This window comes from Lissotriton vulgaris, chromosome 5, assembly GCF_964263255.1.
Source record: "Lissotriton vulgaris chromosome 5, aLisVul1.2, whole genome shotgun sequence".
NCBI classification, from domain to species: domain Eukaryota; kingdom Metazoa; phylum Chordata; class Amphibia; order Caudata; family Salamandridae; genus Lissotriton; species Lissotriton vulgaris.
The window spans coordinates 786,233,068-786,260,521 of record NC_141693.1 but is presented as its reverse complement, the minus strand read 5'-3'; the positions used below and the strand labels follow the sequence as shown (position 1 = coordinate 786,260,521).

Genomic DNA, 27,454 nt, shown 5'->3' with positions numbered 1-27,454 from the left:
ACTCCACCCCAAACTACCCCACTCTAATCTACCCAACCAATCTTTCCCACTCCAGTCTAGTCTATCTACTCCACTCTACTGCACTCCACTCCAATCTACGGAATCCTAACTCAATCTACCCCAATCTAACCCACACCACTTTATCCAACTCCAAACCACCCCACTCCATTCTACCAAGATCTACCCCACTCTTATCTATCTCACTCCAATGTACCCCTCCCCATCCTAATCTATCACATTCCACTCTAATCTACCCCATCCCACTTCATTCTAATCTACCTCACCCCACTCTAATCTAACCAACTCCAATCAACCCTAATAAAATCCACCCCTACCCACTGTGTTCCACTCTTCCCCAATCTACTACACTACAATCTACCCCGATATATGCCAGTCCAATCTACCCCAGTCTATTCACTCCACCTCAATATACCAAATTCATCCCCCTCCAATCTACCATGCTAATCTACCCAACTCTGGCATGGCACTCTACACCCCACTCCATTCTACCCCCACTCGAGTCTATGCCAATCTACACCACTCTACTCTACCCCCAGTATACCCTGTTCAACTGTACCTCATCCTACCCCACCCCAATCCAATGTCAATGCCACTAACATTTTGCCACACTGGTGTACGTCATGGCTAAAACACAATTGCATAGGTAAGACCTATTGGCTTTGCCAATACTTGTGTAATTGCTACTCTGCACACTACTGAACTGAATAGTGCAGCTGATAAGCCAACCATTTGAGTAATTATATCCTTGTTATTCTGCTATCCTACATCCAATTTATCGTAACCTATGTATTCAGAGGGCCCAATTCACAACCCCTTTTACCACTATCCAAATGAGTGCAGATGCTGAAGAAGGTGCTTGGTGCGGATGTACGAGTTACCAAAGCGTACTTATGTGTGCACAAAATTAGATACTGGTGTGCAAATTGCACAGTTTGAATTGTGTGCTTGAGACATGCTAATGTGTGTGTAGATTCAGCACATTTCTCATAACGGAGAAATGCGCTGGACTCAAGCCTCGCCCACTATTCCTGTATGAACCCTGTGGAGGGTTGACGCAGGGAAAGAGCAATGTACCATCAGACACATTGTTGTCATTGTACTCATACACGCAGTAGGTCAATCAGTTTCTTTATTCGGCTTAATACCATAAGAGTATGGCGGCTGGTGACATTTGAAAGTGGTGGGGCGTAAAAATTGGGGGATGAGTGTTGCATTGTGAGGGAGCCAGACTGACTTAAGGCGGGTTTGCAGTGGGGTTGAAGAACTTCCCTGTGAGAAAATGTTGAAAAAAGGAGTGGTAAATGGAGTATTTTAAAGCAAATTTGAGCAAGCAAGAAAATCTATTGTGAACATGAAGTCTTGAAATATTAAAATAAGAAAAGAATTGCAAAGAACAAAATGGCATAAAAGTCTACAGAGTCGACTTTATCACCTTTAAACCTGCAGGCACGTAACCTCGCCTTCAATGCGAAAACCAGTGTCTGCATATGTTTTTTTTTAAACTGCATTATACACTTTCAGCACTGTAGCCAGCTCCTCCGATAATCTTATTTTAAGAAAAAATGATCTAACTGTCAGGCGAATTCAAGTGATAATATTTTGGGGAAAATCCAGTAAATCAACCAAAGAAAGAGAAATGAATGTATTGCACAAAGGTTCCGTAGTTATTAATATGGTATGCAGTCAAGCCACTCCATTAAGATAAAAAAGATTACCATTACTTATACATTGTTCAAACTAGGTTCATAAAAGACAATAAAAAGAAGCACATCTCATTTACTAACGCGCACACTTATTTACCTAAATAAATCATCATGATGGTTTCTCATTGTGGGCAATGAAATGCCGGTTCTAAAATTCTATAATTACCGGCGAGCAGCAGTCATGAATCATTTGGGGAGATAAGTGTGCGTCTGATACAAGTGGAAGCTGCAAACGTACACAGAGAGCAACAGAGGTGTGCCCACTCTAGTGCTACCGAGATCCGACCTCGAGATAAACAAAACCGACTCCATCCAAAAGAGAAAACAACATTTAACTGGCACATTGTAATATCACACGTCTTCCTGGTTTTCAGACTAAGCACGCAGGCTGGATTTATTTTTTAATCTATGTACAAGTGACAAATTAACAGTCACGGCCAGCATGACGGGTAGGGTGGAAATGGGGTCATCGTGGGACCATGGGGGGGAGGCGGGAGGGGTTTAATTAAAGAAAATAAAACTTGCCGTCTCGGCCTGCATTACGGGGCAAAGAAATACGCTCAGATATTCGAGGACGGATTATTTATTTTTCAAGTTTGAATATCTGAGGAGAGAGAGTATGTTCGTATACATTTCTGGTAGTACCAGCAGTGGGGATACTAAAGTTACAGACTGCAGGCCAGGTGCTTGGTGGAATTTGTGTAGGCTTGCTTAATGCTACCTTTCCTTTCAGTCACTGTAAAAACGTGAACTTCACTTACTAGTATGAAACCTCTCTCGGAGTGTACTCGATAGATGACGTCTTCCCACCGACGCAGATTACAGCAAGCACCAGGCGGTCCATCCGTAGTAGGCACAAGACAGTCACGACGACGCACGAGTCACATGGTCCACTCTCCTTACCTTCGTGCTAATTATACTTTCACTATCACTAGTTGTTGTGTGGGAGCACTTGTGCGCCACGCGCGGTGACATCACTGCAGTTTACTGAGTTTAGGGAAATGGCCAATCACAAACGACATGGCTGATTATAGCCATATGTGATTGGCCATACTGTGCTGCCCTCAGCCAACACCCACGCGCGGTCCCATCCTGCTGCAGCAGCCAATCCTGGCGTAGCGCTATCAGCACCACTGCGCCAGGATTGGCCTACGAGCAAGAGACTATCTGCCCTAAATGAGCCCGGGGCCCCGGGTCCTGCTATGTGTGTGTGTGCTAGAGAGAGGGGAGGGGGAGGGACGGGCTACACTGTGCGCATGCGCGGGAAAGTCAAAATATTGAAGACTCCGGGTTTTAGCTTGCGCAGTCACTGCCTGCTGCTTGTCTGTGCGCTGCCTGCCTGCCACTCTTTCTGCTGCAGCCCCGCCCCCCACGGCCCACTACCTTATGGATGCCCGATTCAGTCATCAGTCGGGCTGGTACCGGAACGGTCGCGCGCAGTGCTCGGGTGCCTGACAGTTGCGCATTTATTTTAAAATAAGTTAAGATTGATTGGCAGTGCAGGTGCGGTCGTCCATGGCATGGGATAGTGGGGCAACGCCCCAACGCCCCCAATGGACGCACCGCCACTGATAAAAACACAATAAATACAACAAATTGTTAAAAAATTAAAATTCCGTAAACAGTTATAAATAACTTTCAGTACACATAATGAGCTGGATATCTCAGCAATTTTTTGTGTGTTCCATTTCATCACTTCAAAACAGTTCTACATATACCCTGTAATACTAAAAAAAATAAATTAGGGAGGTATAATTAAGCATGATTTTAAATACTTAAATTACATTTGAAGAATCATATCTTTCGTAAGGAGCCTCATATATAATTTATTTCTGCATGGCAGGTATTTTGTGCTTCTAACCTCTGTAGAAATGTTAAGCCTGCCTTATAGTTTCTGATCTTTTCAATGCGAAAAATCGGAATCAGAAACTGTGAACGTAATGTCTTATATAAAGGGCAAAATAGGATAAAGTGCATAGTACTCTGTGATGAGCTATTATTACAAAGGCATTTTGGGAGATCAAAAGAACAAGTTCCTTGTTATGGAAAAGCTAAAAGAAAGTTGCACCCTGCTTAGACAAAAAGTGAGTAAGATAAAACCTATACTGTGTGATACAAATCCTAGATATATATGGTTTCATACTTAAAATGCTAATCAAAGAGGTGTAACTCACAACTGACTCTATAGATTCTGCCTTTTCCTCCTATGTATTACACCTAAATTCAAGAAACAGGTTTCAGATATTCTTTGTTGCGGAAATATTCTGGCAGTCCCAATTCTTCGAAAACTTGCTCCAGATTATATAGCCACTGGATCTTCACTATATATATATATATATATATATATATATATATATATATATATATATATATATATATATATATATATATATATATATTACCTACTGGCGGTCGCCAGTAGGTAGTTATAGTTAGGATAATTTTCAATGTTAAATCTCAACATTCTATTTTGAATAACTTTGGCGCCGGTTGTCGAATCTGCCTGAAATTTTCAGGAAAATGGTCTCATGGCGGTCCGGTCCTTCCCTGAAAGTTTGGGGAGGATTCGTCAAGCGGGGGCCGAGATAAAAGGGGGGTCCCAAAACGCGTTTTCCCCATGTTAATTTCCATAGGGCGGTCGATTTCACTTTTAGCCCGAACGGCTGAATGGATTTCCACCAAACTTGGCAAAATTGTAGGGACTGGTAGCCCGATGTGCCTTTGCTATGTCTCAAGATATGTGCTCCAGTGGATTTTGAGTAATTTAGGTTCAAAAAAATATATATATCTATAGGCGCTCTCCCGTGCGCGCACGGGAGAGCGCTCCAGGCGCGACACGCGACTTGCGCGCAGGAAGCTGATTGGATCTCAGTTGTCTGTAAACATTCTAAACAGTGCGGAGCGGCCGCCATCTTGTGTCTCGGTAAAATCGAGACACAAGGGGTTTGAAAAAAAAAGGGGCAAATGACCATAAGGGGGAAGAGTAGACCCCCTCTGACCCCCTAGGTTTGATGTAGGGACTAAAATAGGGTCCTGCAGGGCATTAAAAAAATTTTTTCGTTTTGCGCGGGGATAGGCGCTCTCCCGTGCGCGCACGGGAGAGCGCTCCAGGCGCGACACGCGACTTGCGCACAGGAAGCTGATTGGATCTCAGTTGTCTGTAAACATTCTAAACAGTGCGGAGCGGCCGCCATCTTGTGTCTCGGTAAAATCGAGACACAAGGGGTTTGAAAAAAAAAGGGGCAAATGACCATAAGGGGGAAGAGTAGACCCCCTCTGACCCCCTAGGTTTGATGTAGGGACTAAAATAGGGTCCTGCAGGGCAATAAAAAAAAATTTTCGTTTTGCGCGGGGGAAGCGCATGGTACGCGCACCGGAAGCACGGGGAAAATCCAGGACTATATTTATGAAGGCCTTGCGCTGTTAGTTTTGCGCTTCCTGTGCGTCAATTTTTGTGACGCACCAGCGGTGTAAAAAAATGCGCATTGTTATGCAATATTTAAAAAGTGACGCATCTATCTAGATGCGTCACTTTTTAAATATAGTGCAACGAGGTACATTTTATTACACTGCTGGTGTTATGCGTCACTTTTCTGTGCGCACTCCTTATGACGTTCCAGATGTGTCATATTTAATGTATGACGAATCATGTTGCAGATACAATATGGCGCAGAGTTTTAAAAAGTGACCCATGTACCTAGATGCGTCACTTTTTAAAAATAGCGTCAGGTATAATGTATGCAGAGGGGGTGTTCTCCCGCAAAAAGCTTTGTAATAGCGACGCAGTGAAATCTTTGAGATTTCACTGCGTCAGTTTTAGGATGCTGTTGCGTCAAAATCTTGTGCCTGCTTTACAGCAGGTGTTAGACTGAGGCAAGACCTTTCATATGCTGCTTTCCCCATTTGAAAGGACACATTACTGGAGTTGCGTCACTTTTGTGACGCACTCCAGCAATGCGTTACTTGGAATGTCATAAGGAGTGCGCACAGAAAAGTGACGCATTGCACCAGTAGTGTAAAAAAATGTGTTGCGTTGCGTTATATTTAAAAAGTGAGGTATCTAGGTAGATGGGTCACTTTTTAAAATCAAGCGCCACATTATATCTGCGTGAGGTATAATGCATGCAGAGGGGGTGTTCCCCCACAAAAAGCTTTGTAATAGCGACGCAGTGAAATGTTTGAGATTTCACTGCGTCACTTTTAGGATGCTGTTGCATCCTTTAAATATAGTGCAACGAGGCACATTTTATTACACTGCTGGTGTGATGCGTCACTTTTCTGTACACAGTCCTTATGACATTCCAGATGTGTCATATTTAATGTATGACGAATCATGTTGCAAGGAGTTACAGATACGTCAGTATTTCTGACATATGTGTAAACATAAAAGTGATGCGAGGCCGGCGCAAAATTTTGACGCAATAGCATCCTAAAAGTGACGCAGGGAAATCTCATAGATTTCAGTACGTTGTTATTACCAAGCTTTTTGCGAGGGATTGCCCCCTCTGCATACATTATACCTGATGCAGATACAATATGGCGCAGAGTTTTAAAAAGTGACCCATGTACCTAGATGCGTCACTTTTTAAAAAATAGTGTCAGGTATAATGCATGCAGAGGGGGTGTTCCTTGCAAAAAGCTTGGTAATAATGACGCAGTGAGTCACTTTTAGGATGCAGTTGCGCCAAAATCTTGCGCCTGCTTCACAGCAAACCTTTCACATGGTGCTTTTTCCATGTGAAAGGAGACATTACTGGAGTTGCGTCACTTTTGTGACGCACTCCTGCAATGCGTTACTTTTGTGTTTAGAGATATGTCAGAAATACTGACATATCTGTAACTCCTTGCGAATTGATTAGTCATATATTAAATATGACATATGTGGAATGTCATAAGGAGTGCGTCCAGATAAGTGACGCATCGCTATGACGCACTCCAGCAATGCGTTACTTGGAATGTCATAAGGAGTGCGCACAGAAAAGTGACGCATTGCACCAGTAGTGTAAAAAAATGTGTTGCGTTGCGTTATATTTAAAAAGTGAGGTATCTAGGTAGATGGGTCACTTTTTAAAATCAAGCGCCACATTATATCTGCGTGAGGTATAATGCATGCAGAGGGGGTGTTCCCCCACAAAAAGCTTTGTAATAGCGACGCAGTGAAATGTTTGAGATTTCACTGCGTCACTTTTAGGATGCTGTTGCATCCTTTAAATATAGTGCAACGAGGCACATTTTATTACACTGCTGGTGTGATGCGTCACTTTTCTGTACACAGTCCTTATGACATTCCAGATGTGTCATATTTAATGTATGACGAATCATGTTGCAAGGAGTTACAGATACGTCAGTATTTCTGACATATGTGTAAACATAAAAGTGATGCGAGGCCGGCGCAAAATTTTGACGCAATAGCATCCTAAAAGTGACGCAGGGAAATCTCATAGATTTCAGTACGTTGTTATTACCAAGCTTTTTGCGAGGGATTGCCCCCTCTGCATACATTATACCTGATGCAGATACAATATGGCGCAGAGTTTTAAAAAGTGACCCATGTACCTAGATGCGTCACTTTTTAAAAAATAGTGTCAGGTATAATGCATGCAGAGGGGGTGTTCCTTGCAAAAAGCTTGGTAATAATGACGCAGTGAGTCACTTTTAGGATGCAGTTGCGCCAAAATCTTGCGCCTGCTTCATAGCAAACCTTTCACATGGTGCTTTTTCCATGTGAAAGGACACATTACTGGAGTTGCGTCACTTTTGTGACGCACTCCTGCAATGCGTTACTTTTGTGTTTAGAGATATGTCAGAAATACTGACATATCTGTAACTCCTTGCGAATTGATTAGTCATATATTAAATATGACATATGTGGAATGTCATAAGGAGTGCGTCCAGATAAGTGACGCATCGCTATTTTCACGTAGCGATGCGTCACTTTTCAGAAATGAGGCCTCCAGTTTATTCACTGTGTCATAAATTTCTTTTCTAACACTCACCTTCTTTCAGTCCTCCTACTTCACTTCCTTTCACCTCTCATACCTTTCTGTTCTTTCTTACTCATTCTCCTTTCAATTATCAATGCACTATATTTCACTTACTCTTCATTTTTTAAGATTATAGCTCTTTGATGAGAATTGGAGGTAGTTCTGAAAAGAACTTTTGGTTTTCTTCTTTTAACTGAAGAGGAACAAAAACAGGGAATAGAAACTGCTCAACAGGAGCAAAAAGAAAAGAAAAAAATTAGGGGTGGGAAGGGCAGTGATGGTTCTCTAATGCCCGAACCATGAGCAGGACACTTTGCTCCCCATAGGTGAGGAGTTGATTGCAGTATCTGCATCTGACGACCCCATGGTTGAATGCAGGTTGGATGTTTGCTACCTGCCCCTGAGCTTGTTCTCTTCCAGAAGAAGTTGCTCCTCCGGTTGATGTAGAGGCCCCATCTCTAGGAACCTCCTGTGCCAGAGCCCTGACACTTTCCCGGGCAAAATTCTGGGGGTGCTTGGTCTCCACATGGCGAATCATGGTGAAGTTGCCAAAAGAGTATTTTTTTAGGGGGTTACCCCGTGACAGGACCTTTTTGCAGATCCTGCACTCTACTTTTGGTGCATTCACCTTTTTCTGGTCTGCAGGAAACTTAAAAAATTTCCAGATGAAATGTCCCTTCTTCTTTGGGGTAGGTGGCTCTTCATCAATGAAGTCATCTTCACTGCTGGATGATCTGGCAGCCATGATTATCCAAGAAATATGCAAGAGCAAAACAGGCAGGTCTTTCAGTCACAAAAGTGAAAGAAGAAGTGAAGGAAATGGGTGGGGATTTCATTCATTGTAAAAAAAAACTGTTAGCAACCAATGAAAAGTGTTATTTTAGGGTCACATGACCCGACGCGCTTACGCTGCGCGCTCAGGTGCACTTCCGGGTGCGTTTACGCAGCGCGATCGTAGGCGCTTCCGGGGCGCAAACGTGGCGCGATCGTAGGCGCTTCCGGGGCGCAAACGTGGCGCGATCGTAGGCGCTTCCGGGGCGCAAACGTGGCGCGATCGTAGGCGCTTTTGCGTGCGTTTAGGAGCCGCGCACGTAGGCGCTTCCGAGGGCACGTACGTTGCGCGCCGAAGTGACGTCATCAATCTTTCATAGAAATGCATAATCATTTTCCATATTAAAAAAAAAAAATTTTATTTGTATGGTACGAAATGTTTTGCATTATTATTAACTTTTCATTCATATTTTTTTTTCACGAACGACAGTTGCGCTCTGGGTGCGCTTTCAGATGAGCGCACGGAGAAGCTTACAGGAGAGCTTAGCTGAAAGCTTCCCCGAGCGCGCACCCAGAGCGCAAAAGAAAAAAATTATAAAAAAAATGAATACTTAAAAAAAAACAGCAAATTGTAAAAAAAAAAAAGGTTAGAAACTCGATATACAAAGGAATTAGCATTTAAAAAACCTATGAAATTCACTGAAAAAACCATAGGTTTCACACCAGTTATAGTTAGGAATTAGCATTTAAAAAACCTATTAAATTCACTGAAAAAACCATAGGTTTCACACCAGTTATAGTTAGCTGGAAATTTTACTGATATAAAACCATTGAAATTCCCACGTTATAGTTAGTCGGACTCACTATAACTTGCGCGTGCAATGCACTGCTGATGACATCACATATTACATCACTCATGACATGGTCAGTGACATCACTCATGACATCACTGATGACACCATCCAGTGAATATGTGTCTTTCTGAAAAATAAATATTAGTGAGTTATGTTTAAATATTTAAATATATATATTAGTGTTTCACTTTGTGTATAAGTGGCTACATGTGTTGATAAGTAGCTACATGCGTATGTATATGGGTTATTAGATATTTTTATTAGTATCAGTATGAGTGTCTATATGGTTTGGTGGGGGTATTACTTAGCACATAGATGCATGAGTGACTGACTCTTTCTTTGTATGTGTTTTGAAGACAGCATATGTACAGGACTGTATGGGTGGATGAGTGTCTATATGTGTTTGTTAGTGAGTAAATGACTGTCTCACTAGTGTCTTTATCAGTAACTACATATGTTTTAATCTAGTATATATGAATATTGATGTATATAAGTGAGTATATGTGAGAGTAAGAGATTGTAAGAGTTCCTGTTTAAATAAGTATGTGTTTCTATAAGTGATTGTTTAAGAGAATAAATATGTGTAATTTTCAATAGAAGTAAGGTGGAAGTGTGTGTATAACTCTATATTCAAATAAATGGTTGTTCAATAGTTTATTTGCACGTGTGAATATGTGTGTGAGTAACTTTTGGATGAATGTCGGTGTGTAACAGGATGTATAGGTGTATCTCTTCATATGATGAGTGAGTATATGTATGAGTGACTATATAGAACTGTTGGTGAATGAGTGGATGTGTATATAGATAGTGGAATTACTGAATTGCTTGTTGTAACTGATATAGGTATCTCCATTTTTTTAAAAATTTCAGTTTCTATTTTTGAATATGTGTCTCAAGGGTTACATTATAGTGAAAGGAGGTCTGTCAATATGTCACAAGGATGGTGTCATGAGTGATGTCACTGACCATGTCATGAGTGATGTAATATGTGATGTCATCAGCAGTGCATTGCACGCGCAAGTTATAGTGAGTCCGACTAACTATAACGTGGGAATTTCAATGGTTTTATATCAGTAAAATTTCCAGCTAACTATAACTGGTGTGAAACCTATGGTTTTTTCAGTGAATTTAATAGGTTTTTTAAATGCTAATTCCTAACTATAACTGGTGTGAAACCTATGGTTTTTTCAGTGAATATATATATATATATAAATATATATATATAAATATATATATATATACATGAATTATACGATAATCCGCTTTTTGGATCATAGATGAGGCGCACAAAAGGAGGATATATTTTCAGTATTTATTCCGCAAAAAAAACACCTGTCAAAAAAAAATATATATATGTGTGTACATATATATATATATATATATATATATATATATATATATATATATATATATATATATATATATATATATATATATATATATATATATATATATATATATATATATGCACTTCACAGTCCTGTTCCGCTGCCTCAAACCAGGACCAAGATCCAATCTGCCACAACGGATACCACATGTACAGACCACTCCACAGCGCAAGGGTGAAATTCAAGAAGGTTTATTCACACGGATTCGCCAGCATGACGCGTTTCGGTCACTACACGGTGACCTTGATCACATGACGAACAAAACCAATAATAATGCTTATAAAGGGTTGCCAATCAACATGTAGAGCGGGAAAATGATAGAAACTAAGAAAACACTGGATGCATATCATCCGAGAATGAAAACAGACCAAAAATGAAAATAGATACACCTGATTATTTACATTCTAGAAACTGATCACAAAATTAATATGTACAATCTACGTACAATGTGACAATTTACAATACAATTTTGTACTCATTGATGTACATTATATACAGGTAAATCCGTCAATAACGCTGTTTCCTAATATATACAAATGCAAAACAGATTCAACATTTCGACTGTTTGAATGTCAGATGATAATGCATAATCGTGTTAATTATTTATTTAACCCGCTCACATGACCATGCCGATTGGCATAAAAGACCCCTAACGTGACCACCTAGTGTAAAAAAGGGGGGAAGAAAAAAATCAAGGTGTAATCTGAACCAACCTGAGATTCAGATAATTAATCAAAAATGTGATTTATATGTGACTTGATTATTAATACGAATAACACACTGGTCAAAAAATATAAAAAAGGGGAATGCTCATGCTCCACCATGTTATACCCTATTAGGAGGTTTACATGTACGGGGGTTAGAATAGAAAATCACCCAGGTCCTCAATACTTAATGTGACTCTAGTGCTCAGCAAATTGGTACCCCACAAATATATACAACATATTGTATGAACATTCTCAATCATTAGAGATAACATTATGACATAGTGCCATTGATATATCTTCCACAGGGATACCGTTACATATTGACCTGGAAATTCCTATTTAGATGGTACACACAAAATTCGATATATATATATATTCTCAAATCCTGCACAGCCGCCACGTCTTGCCTCACACGATGCAGGCGAAGCAGGACACGGACCCACTTTTCGTGCTAGTTAGATTTTATTTACCCAAGTGTCAGAGACGCGTTTCGCAGCGCGAACGCCGCTTGTTCACTCGATAGATGAGGTGCACACAAGGAGGATATATTTTCAGAATTTATTCCGCAACAAAAACACCTGTCAAAAAAAAATATATATGTGTATATGTATATATGTATATAAGTATGTATGTATATAAGTATGTATATATATATGTATGTATGTATGTATATATATATGTATGTATATATATATATGTATGTGTATATATATATATGTATGTATATATATATATGTATGTATATATATATATATATGTATGTATATATATGTATATATGTATATGTATATATGTATATGTATATATGTATATGTATGTATATATATATGCATATATATATGTATATGTATGTATATATATGTGTATATATATATATGTGTATATGTATATATATATGTATATGAGGCATACATATATATTCCCCACCAAAACTGACCTCATTAAAAAATCAGTGGGACACATGCTCCGGGCACAAACGAAGGATTTATTTGGCTCATCACAAACGCACTCCTGTAGTCAGTGAAACGCTATGGCAGACGCGTTTCTGTCCGAACTGGCCGTCATCAGTGCCGGTCCCACAGGCTATGATATTTTGTGTGCTCCAGAGACCACTCCCTTAATAGCAGTCTCTCGACTCCTCCTCCCACAGGCAGGTGTGTTAATTGCGCTGCGCCTCCCAGGAGCACTACATGATGGAATATATATTCCATCAAACTAAGTCTTGAAAAAGCCACCAATAGCCAGAGCAATAGGGGGGCAATTTTTGCGTTGTCCTCCAATAAGTTCATTCCTGATCCTGTGTAGCATATATATGTTGTAGTGCTTTTGGGAACGGAGCATAGTCTACTCAAAAAACATTTTCTATCCTCTGAATTGTTTCAGGATCGGTGAATCCACAAACTCCTGCCCCCAAAGTGTCCACGGGTATACACTTTTATTTTTGTATAGTTGTAACATCCCCTTAATGGGTTTGTCCCCTAACTTAGATGCAAGTCTAAAGATTGCCTCATTTGATCATGCAAATGACAGTGGTATCTGTTTCAATAAGAAAAGGCCCCACCTCGTATCAGAGTGAAAAGTGATGTCTAGATAAATAAATGTTTTGACCCTGACAATTTCAGTCCCTTCTGTAGACTGTACCATAGATATTGTATTTTTGGGCCACTAATGGTAGTAAAAGACTTGGTCAGATTTACTTTTAACTCAAGATCATTCCTAAAAGAGGTAACCGCATCTATTATGGTCTGTAGGCCATTTGCAGTTCTCTCAAGAAGAACCACATCCTCTGCATATGAGGATGGGGAAAGGATGTTTCTAAACCTGTGGCAAATCCTTTACCCTATTCACTAGATCGTTCTCTAGGCCATTTATATAGAATAAGAACAATTATGGTGCCATAATACAATCTTGCCGTACAGCCAATTGGAACATTTAGAACCTCCCATGTAATCTATTAAGGACTTTTACTATTGTAGCCCACTGCATTCACCTAAGTAGATCCACCAATGCTATTCAAACCCCTTCTTTTCCATCATGTCCCACAACTTTGTTCGATTTACTGTGTCAATAGCACAGGAAAAGTCCATAAAAGTCATGTGCAAGGAACCTCCCCTGGGTTGTGCATACTTCCCCATAAGCAGTAGCAGGTTTAGGGATTTCTCCACTGTTCCCAGACTGGACTGGAAGCCATATTGAACTTGTGAACATCAGACAAAAAAATATTTTGTTCAGCCCAGTCCTTAAGTCATAATTAATTAACAAGGCCCAGAATTCTCATCGTAGAATCAAGTATTGAATTTGGTTGATGACAAATCGGCTGGTTTCTCTCACCTTTTTTTAAGATATTGAATTTTGTTGCTTTGCTCCAGGAACTGAGCGATTCCACCCAAATCAACGGTTGGATGACATTTATTTTTTTATTTTATTTATTTATAAAGCTTTATATTTGTAAGTAATGGTGCACAGAACACGAAATTCAGTTTAAATATGCCCATAGGGACACCGTTGGGTCCTCATGGTTTTACCACTGCGCTCCTTTTTATGGCATTGATCACTTCAGGAATCTCAGTTGAGTTACTTAGCCTACAAGTATCTTCCTGGCTAATTTTAGCTTGACATATTGAGTGGTTGGCAATTTACCCTTTCTGGGCCAAAAACTTTAGCAAAATGGCATAACCAAGCATCAACAGGAATAAGGCTTTCAACTTTTGGCACAGAACCATCTGTAAAGAATGGGTGATTTATTACCTCCAAAAAACCTTCCACTATCCCTTAGGATTGTAGCTGCTTCAGGTTCTTCCAAAGCTAACTTTCAGATTTCTTGTTTCTGTTGCTTCAGGACTATCTTATATATCTGTCTGGCTAATCTTATGGTCTTGTTTTTTCGTGGGTGGGAAAGCTTTAAGGGCAAATTTAAGATACCTATGTTTGGAAGAGCAAGCTATATTAGACCACCGATACAACTGGGGAGGGAGGTTCTCTCACAGATTTCTTGGAAATACCTTGCCAAAGCTATCCAGGATAAATGTAGGATTTACCTCTGGTGCAAAAAGGACAATTGATTGACAGAATGCAGAACATATATTCAACCCAGTACAGAGATCTGGGCCTAAATCCATCGTTTTTTGCTCACCATGCCATTCCAGTTTGGACCCATCCATATGCAAATCAGTCTTGACCTTGCACCCAATGGGAACAGCCCAGGCCAGGTCCTCCCTGGACTGGAAACAAGCATCCTAGAACGGGTTTCAGGGTTTCACCCCTCATCAGCCAGGATAGCTTGACCCCAGTGGCATGGAGAGCACGGGATTTACCTCTGGTATCAGATGTGTCATTTATTATTAATGATTAAGTCATAAAAAAATGAATGGATCAATTTTGTCCCATTTAGCTCTGAGGCCTCTAATGGTGGAATAGTTCATATCCAGTACTTCTGGGGTAGTACCCTCCCCTGTCACATCAAGATTAATGGCGATTGCTAGTGGGCTATGCTCACATATACAGATTGGTAAAATGTCAAAATACGAAATTATTGGATGTAAGGCAGATGATACCAAAATAAAATCTGTGGTGCTGCCTTGGCCATGTACAGTGAAAGTTTGAATATATGAAGTATCTTCTACTAGAAAATTACTGTCAAATATCAAATTATTTAGCGCTTCACAGTATGTGGTTTGTTTAAAATGGTGATAACCTCCCCCATCCATCAACAAAGCCACAAACAGGTTGACCACTAAAACTGCATCTTGTGATATTAAAATCTCCTGCCCAAACAATAGCAATATTACTTTAATTTTCATTACTGATATCTGATATAGCATCATCCAACTGGCTCATTAAATCAGTAATTGATTGATCAAAGATATTATAATAGAAATTTATGAGAATTATATTTGGAAATCCCAGATGGAATAAACGAATTATTTAATATCAGGCTGAGTTGAACTCAACTTCAACATCTAATCATGTGGCCCCAACTGACACAGGAAATGTCAGGCCCCCTTTTGGTCTGCCAGATGAGGAGAGAATCACTAAGTGACAAAAAGTTTGAAAACCATCTACATAGAATCCTCTAACAACCAGGCTCTTGGCAGCAAATTCGTTTGTAATCCTTAATCTTCACCATCCAATTATTTGACCGTTTAAGCGGATGCTGGATATGTTCCAGGAAAGCATATCAAACGCACATAAGGGATGCATGGTAGACAATAAATTAAGATTTTAGCCCTAATTTATGATTGAAAATATAGATCAAAGTATTGAAATGGGCATGCCAATGCTGACTCTGTTTAAAGTGTGATTGTGGCCTGCTGACAAGCAGTCCTCTTTTACCATGACAATGTGGGTAATCCAAGACAATTGTATTGTATTCTAATTGCATTTATATTGCACTTACTACCCGTGCTGAAGCATTGAAGTGTAACATGCTACTCCATAACCCAAAGTTAGTGGTAGTTGTTATAACTGTGATGGTTATTGGGTTAGTCTTGCGTCTGGGGAAGCTGAATCTTTTCCTCCAGTTGCTAGTGGTGGATTAAAGTAATGGAAGTGAGGTGTAGTTATTAGAGTGAGATCAAGCAAATGGAAAAATGGGATAAGAGTAAATAGAGTAGATATCGCTAGATAGAATGAGGTTGCAAGAAGAAGTTACACAGAAGGATACATTATGTTTTAAAGCAATGGGATGGGTAGATATATTAGAAGGAGAGTTTGTGATTTTTTTAAGGAGGAGTATAGTGGATTTACTGAAGTATAGAAGTGAGTAAGGAAGCAGGCATGTGAAAGGGTAGAGTACACTCATAGGCACTAAGGCAGGCCGAGGAAGGAGGTTAAGGAGAGTGTCATTCAAATAGAAAGGTAGGAGAGAACCTATTCCCTACCTATAAATCAGGTTACTTTCCATGCAAGGTGTTATTTGGAATACTGAGATAGGATGCAGTCTGGGGAAGTATGAAGAATAGAAAGAAAGACTGACATTTGAATTCCTGTGGGCAGATAATATATGCTGTTGCATCTTTGTTGTACAAGGAGAAGTGGTCCCAGTAGATACTTTCGAACAACGGATTCATTAGCACATATATTCACATAAATAATTATACTTATACTCAAAATACGAGAGATGTTGTTTAATCACACCCTCATTTCAACACATGTATACAAAATTACTTCATTATTAGGTAAACATTTGTTGGTTCCGTTTGCCTGTTGGTGGTGTTGATAAAGGCAACTTTTCCTCTCGCTTGCTCACTGGGTTAAAACAGTACAGGTTTGTGTATAACTTGTAGATTACAGGCTTCAATACCAGTGAGTTGGCTCAACCTGGTAACTGTCTAATATTGATACAAATGAGTACGATTGACTTGGGGGATAAATTAACTTATTATCATAGATACACCTGTATTCTTTCTGGCACCCAAAGCTTTATATATTGTTCACATTATTCAGCGCGGTTTGGGTTTCTAGAGCATTTAGAAACTAACACAGAATACCAGGTCTGTATGAAAAAAATTGGACAATGTTACTTCTGTATATGATTTCATAGAAAAAACGGTTCCATACAATACCAATTCTGTGAAACCATTTCACATAAGCTGTTTACTTGAAATTTTCAAGATGAGTGGCACTTGCAGAAACCAATTCATGAAATGCATTTTGTGTAAATTGAATTGTATGTTTTTTTAAGCTGCAAATAACATTTGCAGCTTTAAAGGATATTAAATAGTACTTTCGTTGTTTTTCAGCCAGTGTTACATTGACAGGTTTTTCTTTCATCCATACCATTCCTGTGTCCAGAAACTTGTGGATGTTTCAATTTTATCCAACTGCTCTCCTTGGCGGTTAGTGCATGAGCCCCTATTCCTTCTTTCCATTGCTTTATTTCACCCCTACCTTCTTTGTCCTCCCCCTTCCAACTTGTTTTTTTTGAGAAAGGATACCTTTCTGAGGCTCTCCTGACATTTTAAAAATGTGTTTATTTTCCCTCACCTGATGCCGCTCCTTTTTCCCATTTTTTGTGTGGACCCACTCTGCATCTTCGTTCCTCCTCTTAATGCTTTACCGATCCAGTCTCTCAGTATCGTTTTCTCCTAACTTCTTTGGCCATTTTATTTGAAAAACTATGATCTGTGTGCTGGATTCACTATGGGATCAATTAAAAAAAAATATTCTTTCTAGTTTATTATAGTTTTAAAGTTGTTGTTGGACTTTTTCCTATTATATAAACTTGTTATGAAGTTTATTTTCCCATTAAACGCGATTTCATGCTTTGGTTCCTCGGTAATGCGTTTGTATTATTTTGTTTTTTATAGGAGTTTACATTCTAAAAATGTTCACAGGTAAAATCCTGGATTTTTTTTTTTTTCAAGCCATAAGCCTTCCAGAAAATTCTACTGCTTCCGTTTGGTGAAATTTCTGGGGGGAACAGTAGGAGTATGGACACCCTGGCCCCAGCCCTTCTTCCCACTATAACGGACATGCTCAACCTTTGAGCACAGTAACTATTACAGTAAATTGGAAAGCAGCACGTGTCAGGCCTATTAAAAGATTATGGCCTAATTGAAGTGATGACATGGTCTGTAGCGCAATAAATTCTTTACTTTTAGTACATTTTATTTTTTATTAAAGTATTTCCATTATACTGAAGCAACAAAATGTCGTTCATGAAGTGCTGCTTCGTGGAGGATTGCCACGTTTATTTAATGGTATGTGAAACAATACATATGCAGTTGAAGCAACTGTGACTGTCCTCCATTTCTCAGTTATTCCTGCATGGCCTATGGAGTCATTGGATTCATATTATGACAGACAATTGGGGATCTTCACTGGTACACTAACATACATTTATCTTTTTTGTTGGCCTGTGCTTCTGTGCTAATCTCTGTAGTGCTTTGCCTTTTGTGTGTGCTTATGTGCCTATATTGCGTACTGATGCACTTCTGTGTTGGTTCTGGGTCAGTGGGTTGTGCTGCTATGCCTTTGCTGTATTCTCTTTTGGCTGTATGCTGCTCTACCTTAATATACACCTTAGAAATGGAAGCAGTGCAATATGAAGTTATATAAGGAAAACGAGTTATTATTACTCACTTGTGGGTCTTTTGCTGCTTTGGAGCCTCATATGTTGCTATGCTTATGATATGAACCTCTGCAAAAAGTACCTGTTGCTACTGCATGTACGCCTCTGATAACAAAGTTTCTTCAGGGTTTTATTTGCAGTGCCTATGGTCTTCACTGCAGTGCCTCTGTGGTATGCAGGCTGGTGTTGAGTACTTCTACCACTGATAGGTACTTCTATTCCTTTGTTGTGCTGCTGCTTATCTGTTGTGTGCTATATTAACTTTATTGGGTGCTGATGTTCCTCTATTGTCTGATGTGTACTTTTGCTACATGTTTTGGCATACTGTTCTTTTAGTATGTGCATCAGCAGCATCAGACTGGCCTATAGGCAGGGACACTGGAATTATGCAATTGTGAGTCCACTGCGCTTTTCACATTATGATAAATTTGCTGCTTCTGCCACATAATCCATCATCTGCTGCATAATCTGCAGATTAAAAAATAAAAATGCTGTGGCAAATGTGGCTGTGCAGTGGAATGCCCTTTGCAAAGCTAGACTAATCACCTTTCCGTTGCTTAAAGCGATATTTGCATGTTAAAATAGTTCTAAAGAGATGAAACCAAGCACATACTGTGTTCCCAATTTTAAAACGATGAACTAATGGAGTAATTTTAGAGAATGTGCTGAATTATGCCACATAATTTGGCTTTTCTTTTTTTGTTTTTGATATTTGTTGAGCACAAGCTAATCACCCTCAAGAGGGTCTCTCGCCGCTGTTGCATTTTACAGAGGTCAGAATAAATTTAGCAGAAATCAAATTTAAAAGAGCCAGATTTTCAAGTATTTTTTAAATAAAACTAAGTCTGAGCACACACGTAAATGCAGGGATAACTGGCTTCAGTTGTACAACTTTATGTACCAGACAAAGAAACTTAAAAAGGGTGCACTTTTTTATGGAGAGCCAATGTAAGGATCTGAGTGTAGGTTCTGAAGGTGCTTGAGGAGGAAGGTTACAGACCAGGTGAACAGCCTTGTTCTGAATACCCTTGAGTTTAGCAAATAGACCCTCCGTTTATTGCTACCATTAAAGCGTTACCATAGTCCAGTCGACTAACAAGGAGTGCCTGGGTATGGGATTTCCTGGTCTGTAAAGATAGTCATTTAAAGTATTTCCTAAGGAGGTGCATCAGGCCAAAGCAAGATCCAGTTATTGTGTTAACATCTTCTTTCAGAGAGAGGTTTTCATCGATCCAGACATCCGAGTTCCTGACTACTTTTTTAGGATAGGATTGGCCCCAGTTCTGTGGGCCACCAATCACTGGACCAGAAAGAGTGTGCTTTACTGGCATTCAGTTGGAGATAGTTGCCTGGCATCCAGGAAGCAATCTTTAGCATACATTACTTGAATCTTAGTTTGGTAAATTCCGGGTTTGGCCCTATATTGATGATTAGTTGAGCGTCATCCTCCTACTCAATACATCAAAACCACATGATCTTATCACTTTAGCCAGGGGGGCCACATAGATGATAAAAAGAGTTGTGTTCAGTGATGAGCTCTCTGATAACTCCCTGTCAAGGGCCATAGCTCTGGAGTTTAAGCGATCTAGCCACACCAAATGGGTGTGTTCAGTCAGAAAATATTTCAGCCAACATAGGGCTTCCGACACAGTCTCCCGCAATCTACGGATTAGGGTTGCATGCAAGATGGTTTCGATTGCTGTGGACAAATCTAGTAAAACCATCATAGCTGGGTTCCTTTCACCCAGAGCAAGTCCAAACCTGACTTGGAGGGATCTAACACACAATAAGCTTCCAGAAAAGATACACAATGTTGATTCACTAGGGTCTCCATAATTTTTCATAAAGAGGGGAGAAGCGAATTTGGTCTATAATTTGCCAACTCTAGTGAATATGCTGTTTTTTTAATAGACCTGACACGTGCTGCTTTCCAATTTATTGGAATAGTTGCTGTGCTCAAAGGTTGAGCATGTCCGTTATAGTGGGAAGAAGGGCTGGGGCCAGGGTGTCCATAATATATGGTGTGGCAGGACTCTCCAGAGAGCCTGACTTGATCCTGTTCAGGCCTGCACATGATCCGGGTCAACATGATCAACAGCTTCCAAAAGTATTGGATGGGTGATAACAGAGGAGCTGGGTAAGATCAGCCCTTCAGATTCCCTAACATTTGAACAGGTAATATAAATCTTAGATATCTTTTCTTTAAATGAATTGGGACCTCATCGTAGAAACCCTAGGAAGAAGGGATTGGTGAGCCACAAGTTGAAGGATTAGTGAATTCCTTCAGAATCTTGTATAATTCTTTAGTCAAGTTTCCAGAGTTGTTTATCGTATGCACTGTATAAATCTTCCTTACTTCTTTAATATGTTTATTATATATTCTTAATGCAGTATTATACATTGTTTTATCCTCAGCATACTTTGTGAACATCCACTTGCATTCCAGCTTTCTACAAGTTGTCTTCTCCTTTTTTAAGAATTTCAAAACCAAGGAGAGATAAGTGTCTTTTATTGCTGCATAATTTACTCAACCCTGCTGCATAACGTATCCTTCTCCGACTGCATAATTCCAGTGGCCCTGCCTATGGGCCAATCTGGCAGTGGTCAATGGGCTGGTCTGATAGGTCAGTGTGTAGGCCAGATACCTAGCAGTTAGTGGGCCTATTTTATAGCCTGGTGGGCAATGTATTAAGTCTGGCTTGACAGCACAGCCCAGGACAGACAATTATATGATCATCACTACAGAGGGGTTTAGGCTCTGCCTACATGTTGGGAACCAGGAGTACATGTTTTGATTGGGCAGAAGTTGTGTGCTTCCACAAAAAAGTACTTTGCCTCCACGCAGCTGAGATAATTTTATTTATTTATCCAACTGCTTTAGCTAAACTTTAAGGAACACATACATGACATTCTAAAGCTATTAAAGTGTCATAGATAACTAAATAATTAATGGTGTTTTTCTCCGGCAGCAGCACGGATAGGAGGGCATTTGTTAACCAGCCTGGATATTTAAGTCTTGCTTACAGTGACAATTGACCATTTAGCCTACACCAATATTATTTTACAGTTCTTTGCTTCAACAAAAATACATTTCTATGTAATCTACTTGTAATGTTTCAAACAGGGCACAAGACCTAAAAAAAGAAGTGGGGGACGCTGACGTCATGACAGGAAATGACGTCATGAAAGGTGGCTTGCACAATCAAACCCATTGCTTCCCCACGCTCACCCCTTAGATGCGATTGCATCCGAGAAGCCAGCGCGTTAGCAGCGTTCTGAATGGGCTCCGATCTCGCCCCAGAGAGGCCAAAGAGTGAATGTGTGGCTCCATTTTCTCCAGTTATTGAGCTCCCACTAAAATAAGTGAGGAGACGCTGTCCACCCGCGTGGTACCCCGACTCTAACCCTGGTTTCACATCACTATACACTACTCCTTTAAAGCCAGACCTTGTGGCATTGCCAATGGTTTTTACTGTTAATTTCCTGGACATTACCACAATTTCCTGCAGAAAACATAAATGCTTGTAGTCTCACATACATTGCAAAATACCTATACAGTCTGTCTTTAAAAGTTCAAAACTACCCGATTTGAAAATGTTGGACACATTTTTTACTATCTGGTAAGCTAATGTGGGTCACTTTTATTTTTGTGCCTGTGCTTATTTCTTGTCTAAGTCTGACCTTGTCCAGCAGATAAGCAAGTGGTTTGCGCTCCTTTGATGTCGAGTAGCTTTTTGTTTTTTGTGCTTTTCTGTTAGTCTTGTGTTCTGCTACCTGTCTTGTGTCCTGCTGCCTGTCTTGCATGCTGCTGCCTGTCTTGTGTCCTGCTGCCTGTATTTGCTGCTTCTGTCTGTCTTTGCTGCTGCTGTCTGTCTTGTGTGCTGCTGTCTCTTTTGTATGTGGTTGTTTCTCCCGTTTGTACCCTGTCTCTGTCTCCTGTGCTGCTGTCTATTTGATTTGCGCTGGTACTGCTAGCATAGGCTTTGCTGGTATGCAGTACTGCCTGTAGTGTGTGCTTTTGGTGTGTGGAGCGTGTTTGAGTTTTAATGTCCTAGATCCGTTAGCTGTATGTTGCTGCAATTGTGTTCAGTCTGAAGTACACACAATGCAAGTTGTACCAAAGTACGTCCCAGTTTCTACTGTGCACATGGTGTGCGGCTGTGTCTGTTGTTGGTGATGCAGGCCCTGTACCACCCTGACCCTTCACGTCCGTGCATAAGTGTGCAGTGTCCTTCCTCTGCTGTGTGTGCTGATATTTCTGTATATTGTGTACAGCCGAGTCTCCAACAGTGGCGGCTGGCACGGATCGGAGGGGGGATAAGGGGGTAAATAAAATTTCACTTACCTTCCCGCCAGGTTCTCCTCATCTTCCCTCTATCTGGAACAGGAACAATCCAGGCTTCACTGAGCCAATCACAACTTTACAATGCAGCATTGCAACTGGTCTGAGCACCCTGGTTTGGAGCTCAGACAGGGACTGGGGACCTGGGCATGTTCTCGACACAGGCTGTAATGCAGCTTGGGCGAAGAACATGCTAAGTGCGCACGACTGTTTGGCCGCCCGAGACGGCCAACCAAACATTCATGTCCACTTAGGGAGTGAAAACCACTCCTCCCAGGCTCTTTCAGCTTGCTGCCCCACCCCGCAAAGCTACCGCAACAGGAAAAAATAGAAAGATAATAACATTTAGTTATCATTTTATTTTTCATTACACTGCTGAAAAGCAGTGGGGGCTGTAAGCAGGCGGGCAACGCCCATTGGGCACAAAGGTCCTCAGTAAACCCCCGCCGCCCCTCCACCCCCCCCCCGCACACACACAGTCACACCCAAGTACTTCACAAGCCTTTAAAAGACCATTTACTTGTTAACGAGGCATTGTTCTTTCACCCTTTCTTAGAACCCCTGTATCTTCAGTCAGCCTATTACCTGCAGTCCCTAGTAGAGCGGGTAGAGCCAAGGGGGGCTTGGTGATCTTGTTCTCATTGGCTCTAAAAGGCAGCTATAGGCAGATCAGCTCTGATTCCGATAACATTTTAATGGTTGAGAGGGTTACCAGTAAAGATTGTAAGACATTATATGTAAATTTTTATAACTCTAGGAACAGCGATTATAATGGTCGTAATATCGCAAGCCTAGATAACATTTTAAATACATTACTTCAGGATATTAACTTAGTTTATGAGTTAATTTTATTAGGCGATTTTAATATTCATTTGTGCGAATTAGCCTGCAAGGGTAGTGATGTAAAGGAGGCTGAGGACGTAGCCATACAGGGTCCTCATTTCGAACATTCTGTAGAGGGGCAGGAGCTTGAGGAACTCCTGGCCAACTTTGATCTAATCGAACCTGACTGCGCCCTGAGAATCCCAACTTTTACCGGCACCCTACATGGTACAGTGATTGATTATATTTTTGTGACGCGGGGCATTTTAAGCAGGTCTATGGCCTATCGCACTGTACCCACTCACTTCAGCGATCATAACCCAGTACTTCTTGAAGTGGCCTGGGGTGCCTACATGGGGGCACCTCCAGCAACTGAGAAAGTGGCACAACCTCTGAGGACCGCTGATCAAAATAGACGAGTGAAGTGGGCTAAAGTGATCCCGGATAATTTCTATAAAAAATGCTTCCCCAAAATCAAAGCTCAAGTTGAGCTCTGTAGAAATCCGGACACTCAAGGGCATACCATAGTCGCAGCCTATGAGGCAATTTGCGCTCAGGTCTCTAAGGATCTCCTGGTCAAACCCACTCCGGGAGTACAAGGTCATAAGCGTTGGTTTGACCATGAATGCTCGAAAGCACACAGAGAAATGCTAGTGGCACTAAAATCTGCACCTAGGGATAAAGCTGACATCTCAAGAAAAAGTAAGATCTATAAAGCGGCCACAAAAAACCGCAAAGACGCTATCAAACGCGAAACTTGGGATAATCTCCTTTCCGCGGCTGTACTAAAGGACAGTAGGAGATTTTGGGAGATCATGAGGCAGCCCCTATTTGCGGAAGATAACAACGCACCCCTGGACTGTGTGATCACTGACGAAACATGGTTGTCCTTTTTCAAAAATGTATATGGGGGAGATGATGACGAAGGCAGAAACAGGGGTCAGCTGCCCAGCAAACACGTACACCCCATTATCTTCAACTCGCAAGAAGTGGAAAAAGCACTCCTGGCAACCACCAAACACAAGGCACCTGGTCCGGATGGAGTCCCGGCTGACTTCTTCATGTTCTCTCCTAAACTATGGGCCGAGGTAATGGCAAATCTGTTTAATGCAGTGAACGGCAACCCAGCGCCTGCCTCATGGGCCATATCAACGATCGTCCCCATTTTCAAAAACAAAGGGCGCAGGGACGACCCCGCATTCTACAGGCCCATATCCCTTTTGGACTCGACCATAAAAATATTGGGCAGAGTCCTGTTAGCCAGATTGAGGGAGAACATCGAGGATCGTGGAGGCCTATCTGACTTGCAATACGGTTTTAGAGAGAGAAAGGGTACCATTGAACAATGTACTAACTTGCATCTACTCATTTCCAAGTATACTGTAGCCAAGGAGGGGTCTGTGTTTCTTGCTTTTATGGACCTTTCATCGGCGTTTGATCTTGTTAATAGATCAAAATTGTGGGCGATCCTGTTGGAGTTGGGCATCGAAGAAGCCTTGGTCTCGTTCATGGCCACTATGCATCAGGAGCTCTTCGCAGCTGTTCGAGTGTCAAACAATGGTAGATGTACCCCACTGTTTAAATCCTTAAAGGGGGTACGGCAAGGCTGCATTTTAGCCCCCACGCTTTTCACCATCTATATCAACGGCTTGGGGGCACATCTGCGCGGCCAGAATGCGGACGTCCCACGTGCAGGGGACGTACAAATCCCGGCACTCCTGTACGCTGACGACGCCGTGTTGATTGCTCGAACTGGTGTTGGCCTTCAGACTCTTTTGGACGCATTTGGCACGTTTATGAATAATTTGGATTTGAAGGTGAATGTATCAAAATCACACACAATGGTAATGGGGCGCGAGTGCACCAAAAAAGGCATAAATCTTTTTTTTGTAGAGGGGTCCCCGTTTCAATGGTAACGACATTCCCCTACCTGGGTGTATTATTTGACCAAAAGGGAACATGGGGGCCACAGATAAGAGCTAAAAAGTTGGCGGTAATTAGATCCTCCTCAGCGATCCTGGGTTTCGCAGGCAAGCTGGGAGCTCGGCCCATGGAAGCCCTTCTAAAGATCTATAAGAGCAAGCCAGTGGCTATTGCACTTTACGGTTCACCTTTGTGGGGCTACGTTAATCTTGACCCTATCCAGAGAGCGGAAAACAGATTTATTAGATCCCTTCTATCCGTACCTCAGTCTACCCCAACCTACTCAATCCATCGAGAGGTGGGCTTACCGTATCTGTCAGATCTACTGAGCTTAGCACCCCTGATCCTATGGCTGAAATTGTGGTTAAACGAAGACCTCCCACTAAACCATAAAATTTTGAAGGATGTTTTATCTTTAGATAAACACAGTAGTATCCCATGGATGGCCTATCTAATTAAATCTTTTACTGACCTGGGCCGCCCTGAGCTCTTTCTATGCCCAGACAAAATCAGGGCCCAAGATATAGGTCACATAAAAAAGGCATTCATGGATAGTAAGGAAGCGCATCGCGAGGATGCCGAATTATTGAAGCCATCAGTTAGGTCTCATAACCTTTTGGTCAGTGCCCCTTCCATTGCACCTTATCTTATTTTTGTAACCTTTCCCTACCATAGGTTCCTGTTAACCAAGTTCAGGTTCAACCTGATACACTACCACCTTGGTTCATTTAAGGGCTGGCAGAAGCCAGATGAAGCCCCACCTTGTAGATGTGACGACTTCTCGGTGCAGGACACAATGCACTTTGTTATGTTTTGCAGCTTCTTTCATGAGCAGAGGAAAAAATATCTGCTCCCTGTCCTGAAAGAAGCGGGTTTCACTCAGGTTCGCCCAGCTTTGCTTTATTTACAGCTTTTGTCAAATCCCCGCACTACCTTTTGCATTGCGAATTTCTTAGTAGCCGCAGCTAGGGTGAAAGCTGCTGGTCAAAACTCGCCTTAGCTAATTTTTAAGGGTTATCATTATTATTCTTGCTTCCTATGAATGAATTTGTATAGTTTTAACATTGTATAGTATTTAACATGTATTTGTAGTTTTAATGTTCTTATGGAAATGCTGGGCTATGTATGTATGGACATATGTATCCTATGTTATGTTTTATCGTTTATGTTTCTTTGTATGACTTGTAATAAGTCGAATAAAGATATCCTGACTGACTGACTGACTGACTGACTGTCAGCCTATTGCTGGAAGAATTACACCCCACCCCCCTCAAATTTCACGCTAGTTGTGCCTCTGACAGTAACACTCTCAGATGTGTGTCTGTTTTGTACTGGTGAACAACTGAGCATGGGTATGCGTCGGCGTGATTTTAAATGCGTGCAGCTTGCTCTGCCTGTGGGATATACTACAGAGTTTGGTTTGTGGCACTTTGAAGTTCTGGGTGTTGCTGGGTTGCACTCTGGTATGTGCAACTCTGGACTAAGTTTCATACACTGTTGTGCTGTATTAACTTTCTATGCGTGTTGCTCTTCCGGTGCTGTGTTTTTGCTGAGTGCTGATGTGATAGTGGACTACTTCTGAAGCTCCTGTGTCTTCTCAAATTAATAAAGAAAAATGTAAAAATTGTGGTTGTAAGTACACCTTTTACGATAACTGAAAGCTCCGAAGATTGAACAACTTGACCAATTATATAAAACAAAATTGGAAAGAGGGAAGATAAGAAGGAACGAAAATGAACCGGCCCCCGCATAATGTTGTGAGATGCTTGTGGTGCGTGTTGTGCTGAGCGTTGTCGGTGTGTGTGTATGTGGTCTGCACCTTGTGTGTTGTACTTTAGGCCGAATTCCCGGTGTGCTGCTGTTGTGC

The 27,454-nt window shown here is 41.1% G+C and overlaps 1 protein-coding gene across 1 annotated transcript in view; it reads left to right on the top strand.

Annotated features, from left to right (window-relative positions):
* Window positions 1-27,454, top strand: part of PALD1 (phosphatase domain containing paladin 1) — a 1,202,673-nt gene that overhangs the window by 292,622 nt on the left and 882,597 nt on the right. The window lies entirely within an intron of this gene.